The 6,000-nt window shown below is 37.2% G+C and overlaps 1 pseudogene; it reads left to right on the top strand.

The window, feature by feature from the left end:
• The first annotated feature begins 1,706 nt into the window (after window positions 1-1,706).
• On the top strand, window positions 1,707-2,644 carry LOC100156552 (olfactory receptor 2B8-like; annotated as a pseudogene).
• The last annotated feature ends 3,356 nt before the right edge of the window (window positions 2,645-6,000 follow it).

The raw sequence follows: 6,000 nt of genomic DNA, 5'->3' as shown, positions 1-6,000 counted from the left end.
TTGGTCTTTTTTCTTTTTAGGGCTGCACCTGAGGCATATGGAAGTTCCCAGGCTAAGGGTTGAATCTGAATTGGGGCTACAGCTGCCAGCCTACACCACAGCCACAGCAACTCAGGATCTGAGCTGTATCTGCTATTTGCACCACAGCTCACAGCAACTTCGGAACCTTAACCCACTGCACAAGGCCAGGGATCAAACCCGCGTCCTCATGGATACTAGTTGGATTTGTTAACTGCTGAGCTACGATGGGAACTCTTGTTCTTAGATTTTTATAATATGCAAAATATGCTTTTCTTCATGCCTTTCCTTTTATTACTTTTAGTCTTACATTCTTTATTTGACCTGTCATTGTATTGACCATTTATCTGTTTTTATCTATATGTATTTGTTTATTTACTTATTTATTGTAGGGAGTGATGTAAAGTATTACACTTTGTATGTAGATAACACATTAGATAACTCTAAAAAAATGTTTGAGTAGAATGTTGATAGTGAATAATCCTACCTCTTTAGGAATTCCACTCACTACTTGTTGGTAATATGTGAAAATGAAAGCAACAAAAAGGAGAGGTAAGTGTTGATTATTGGATTTTGGACTACTGACTTCACTTGATTATGTACAGTCATGGAATCCTGGCGTTCTTGTTAAATTGGTAGAGTAGCTTTGGTATCTTCAGGGTAAGAGTTAAGCACTGTAATTGAATGGTGGTGTTTTCAGGCTCTGAGTGTTTAATTTTTTACTAATATACAAAAAGACCAAGGTAGTATTCACAAATATATTACGAGTAGAGAGATAATTTCGCCAAAGTTTTTATGTGCAGCAGACTCTTAGTAAGAGTTTGAATGTAATTTAATCTTTTGTGTTAAGTACATTATAGGTCATAAATTTCTGTATCTGAATGTATGAAAGAGATTATTTTCTCTTAGATACATATATATGTATGTTTTATGGCTACACCCCTGTCATATGGAAGTTCCCCAGCCAGGGATTGAATCCAAGCCTCAGTGGTGGCAACACTAGGTCCTTTAACCCACTGTGCTGGGGATCAAACTTGCGTATTGGCACTGCAGAGATGCCATCAATCCTGTTGCAGCACAGTGGGAACTCCATGAGATACATATTTAAAATGAACTTTCTTGTCTGTCTGCATCTGTTATTCATTCTGGTCACTATCCCTTGCTTTCTCCTCATCCCCAATATCTCTAAATTGCATATATAAATATATGCACACGCATATAAAATTATACTACTTTAAATCCTATTAAACTCAATCTGAAGAAAGACTTTTATATCTATTATTGATGTAAACACAAGGTCCATTATTTGGTTTTTCTTTTTCTTTTTTTTCCCCACATCTGTGGATGTGGAAGTTCCTGGGCCAGGGATTGAATCCAAATTAGAGTTGTGACCTGTGGTGCAGCTGTGGCAGTGCCAGATCCTTAACCCACTGTGCCACAAGGGAACTATTTGGTTTTTCTTAGATGAAATGTCAAATTTTTTGTTATTGTGTAGAACAAATTGATATAAAATTGATATATATAAATTTCAATGAATAGTTTATTTATTCAAATAGTTGAATGTAAAATCCCATGGCCATGTCTTTGAACATGATAGATTATCTCCTTCATCTTGCCTCTTTTTGAGAAGATACTCTTTAAAATTTGCTAAATGTCTTGCCTTTACAGGAACCATGTACTAACACAGGATGGAACAGAGAAATGGAAGTTCTTTCACTGGATTTATCCTGCTGGGTTTCTCTGACAGGCCTCAACTGGAGCAGGTCCTCTTTGTGGTTCTTTTGATCTTCTATGTCTTCACTTTGTTGGGAAACTCAACTATCATTGCATTGTCCCATGCGGACCCACATCTTCACACCCCTATGTACTTTTTCCTCTCCAACCTAAGCTTTGTGGACCTGTGCTATACTACCAGCATTGTCCACCAGCTCCTGGTTAATCTCAGAGGATCAGACAAATCCATCTCCTTTGGTGGTTGTGTAGTTCAGCTCTACATCTCTTTGGGGTTGGGATGTACAGAATGCATTCTCCTAGGAGTTATGGCACTTGACTGCTATGCAGCTGTTTGCAAGCCCCTTCACTACACAGTAATCATGCACCCCTGTCTCTGTGCCCTGATGGCTTGTGCTTCATGGATCATTGGTTTTACCAACTCCATATTGCAGACAGTGCTCATCTTCCTTTTACCACTTTGTGGGAGAAATGAATTAGACCACTTCTTTTGTGAGGTCCCTCCTTTGCTCAAGCTTGCCTGTGTTGACACCACTGTGAATGAGTCTGAGATCTTCTTTGTCAGTGTCATCACTCTTTTTGTACCTGTTGCATTAATCATGTTCTCCTACAGTCAGATTGTGAGGGCCGTCTTAAGAATAAAGTCTTCTGCAGGGCAGAGAAAAGCATTTGGGACCTGTGGATCCCACCTGACAGTGATCTCCCTGTTCTATGGCTCAGCCCTCTATGCATATCTTCATCCCAGCAGCAATGACTCCCAGGATCAGGGCAAGTTCATCTCTCTCTTCTACACCATCATTACCCCCATGTCAACCCCCTCATATATACGCTGCGTAACAAGGAAGTGAAGGGAGCAATGAGGAGGGTGCTTTGGAAGGACTCTGCCTCCAGATGATGGGGTGAGGAAGATAGTTTAATGGAAGGACCTTGATTGTCAAAACTCTAGATGTTTGTGTCCCCCATGTATCATCTAAAATTTCTCTGGAAACTCTCAAGGGAATTTCTTTACTTCATTCCTTTTTAAAAGTGAATGTTCAAAATCTAAGTTTATTGATTCATCCCAACATTCAGTGTTCCTACAGCATCTGCTTTATACTTATTATTTTAAAAAGTTTTATATTACTTATTTTTCTTATTTGCATTCCCATCTGGGAACATGGTTCCATTTCTTCTTGCAAAATGACATATGAGTACGTAACATGAAAGCACAGCCAAAATAAAAATATGAAGTCACTAAAACAGTGTAAGGAATACCAACATTTTATCATTTTCTAACAATTGCTAGAAGGATACCGTTATTCTTACATTTTCATCATGGTTCTATTAAAAATTCCATGGTTTGACTGTATCAAGTCCTTTTTTAAAAACAGAAGTAGTGGAGAAACTGTGGGAAAAACAAACTCTAATATTAGTGAAAAATTTACTACATTAATCTTGATAAAACCTTTCAGATAGTTGACCCAACTTTGACCCCTCCAGTGTGGCAATCGTTTTATGTAGCATCATTTCAAAGAAGGCTGTACAAAGGAATCACTGAGTGAAGGGTATGATGCACTGCTGTCAATGACAATGGTAGTCCATAGCATGAGGAGTGCTTATACAAATTTTGTACATAGAAGGAGAAATACTGATGTGAGATATGGAAGTTGGTTATTTTAAGTTTGTGAGCAACTTAGTTCCTTTTAAAAATGACTTTTGTGGACATTATATCTGAATAGCATATGACCCAAGCTCTAGTTCATATTCTATACATTTTACCTACTGTAATGCAGCAAAAGTTTCAGTAATATATGTTTAGGTTAACATCTTCATACCATTTTATAAACTCTTTGATTCAGGTGTCAATTGGTCAGGACCTTGAATCTTTCATCTGGCAAAGGCTCCATGAAATTTGAATTCAGTGAAATATGAAATATTGAAAATGGCCCCTGAGTCCCAGGAAATCCCTTGTTTTGTGGAAACTTACTGAGATTCACCAGAAGGAAATTTAAAGAATAAATAAAGTGACTATTAATTAAAAATATATGCCTAAGCTTTACTAACAGTTATCTAATTATGAAGAAACTGTCATAGAGTTCTGAATTATAAGTAACAATATAAACATTTCAGAAATACTTAATCTGTCCTTTTAGCCCTTAGAGCCATGCCCAGGCTCATTTTGCTGTATAAATTTGTTTTAAGTTATGGATCCTGGTTTCTGTGTATGTTTAATTTCATGAGCAGTGTAACTTCTAACAGAGGTTAGAACTTTGACAGTGCCGACATCAGAGAAATGGTCATGATCTTTGGTAGATTTTTCCAACATGTACTACAAAGCAAGTAAATGCATTTGGGTCTCTTAGTAGAAATGTAAGCATAACAATTATCACACCGTTCCCTATCCTTGCAGTTAACTAACATCCTCCTTTGTCTTGTTCCCCCTCATCTGATTTGCTCATGGAAAATCTTCCAAGCTGGAAATGACAGCATAGGTAAATTATATATATGATGAATATTCTATTTATATGCCTAGGTGTCTAACAGCATCACACTATTCACACTTGAAATCAACACTTGCAAAACCATGTATTTTGACGCTATAGTAATGCCAGGTTAAAAGCAGTTTGGAAGGCTGTTTAGCCCCAATGGTGACAAATTCCCACTCTCCCTTATTATTCAATCATATCTTTTTAATAAATATTTTTTATTATAGTTGATTTACAATGTTCTGTCAATTTCTTCTGTACATCAAAGTGACCCAGTCATACATATATATACATTCTTTTTTCACAGTATCCTCCATCATGTTCCATCACAAGTGATTATATATAGTTCCCTGTGCTATACAGTAGGACCTCATTGCTTATCCCTTCTAAATGTAATAGTTTGCATCTACTAACCCCAAACTCCCAGTCCATCCCACCCCCTCCTCCTCCCCCTTGGCAACCACAGGTGTGTTCTTCAAGTCTCTTGAGTCTGTTTCTGTTCTGTAGATAGGTTCATTTGTGCCATATTTTAGATTCCACATATAAGTGAATCATATGTTATTTGTTTTTCTCTTTCTGACTTTCTTCACTTAGTATGAGAATTTCTACTTGCATCCATGTTGCTGCAAATGGCATTATTTAGTTCTTTTTTATGGTCGAGTAGTATTTCATTATGTATATGTACCACATCTTCTTAATCTTTTAATCTGCTGATGAACATTTAGGTTGTTTTTGTGTCTTGGCTATTGTGAACAGTGCTGCCATGAACATAGGGGTGCATATATCTTTCTGAATGAATGTTTTATCTGGATATATGCCCAGGAGTGGGATTACTGGATCATATGGTAATTCTGTATTTGGTTTTCTGAGGAACCTCCATACTGTTTTCCATAGTGTATTCAATCATATCTTGATAGTTATGCCCAAATATTTACTTTAAAATTCCTGAAATGGAGTTCCCTGGTGGCCTAGCATTTACGGATTCATCATTGTCACTACTGTGGCTCAGGGTGGATCCCTGGACCAGGAACTTCTGCATGTCATGGGTGCAGACAACAAACAACAAAATCCCTGAAATGTATTTTCTCAGGTGCAGAAACCCTCAAGGTCTCACGAAGCCAAGAACTTGTTCTGAGTACTCTGCTCTTAAGGAGTCCCAAAATGCTGCCATAAAACAGATTTATTACTTTTAAGCAAATGTTTGAATATCATTTTGACGTGCATATACTTAGGAATAAATTACAGATAATAATGATCTCTGGGTTCTAAGCTAAAATTTAAAAAAAAACACTGAAAAGACACCATGTACCCAACAAGTTCAGTGTTGTTTTATAATTTTTTCAAATTGTATCTAGGAACTCTGCCTTTCCAAGCTGTCCATCTATATAGGCTGACTTCAAGGTCGTGCCAGTTATTTGCGCTGTTTCCTTTGGAATTCTCAAAAACTGTGAAATGGTTGCAGTGATTGTACTCAGGGCTTGGCTAAATTATTTCATCCCATCTGGAGTTCAGGACTGTTAGTATGCCTAAAGAAAATAAAAAATTCTTTCACTGTTTTTGCCTTCTGAGGAACACAGGGTACACACCATCAGCTCAGGTGATGAGTGATCACAGACACCTGAAATTTCAGTCAGACTCACATGGAACACAGTTCTTAACCAGTACAAGTTTTACTAACAATTAGAAAATAATTCTAACCCAAGCAACAAGACATGCAATATCTATGAACCCCTAAAGTCAGACACTACTTCTTGAGTTCGTCTTTCTACAAGTAATGCTTATTATT

Source organism: Sus scrofa, chromosome 7 (genome assembly GCF_054392235.1).
Source record: "Sus scrofa isolate SSC_HxYL_T2T_F1_AM1 chromosome 7, Sscrofa_HxYL_maternal_Yorkshire_Landrace_v2.0, whole genome shotgun sequence".
Taxonomy (NCBI): Eukaryota; Metazoa; Chordata; class Mammalia; order Artiodactyla; family Suidae; genus Sus; species Sus scrofa.
Note: the sequence above shows the minus strand (reverse complement) of the source record. Positions and strands in the feature narration are given on the sequence as shown.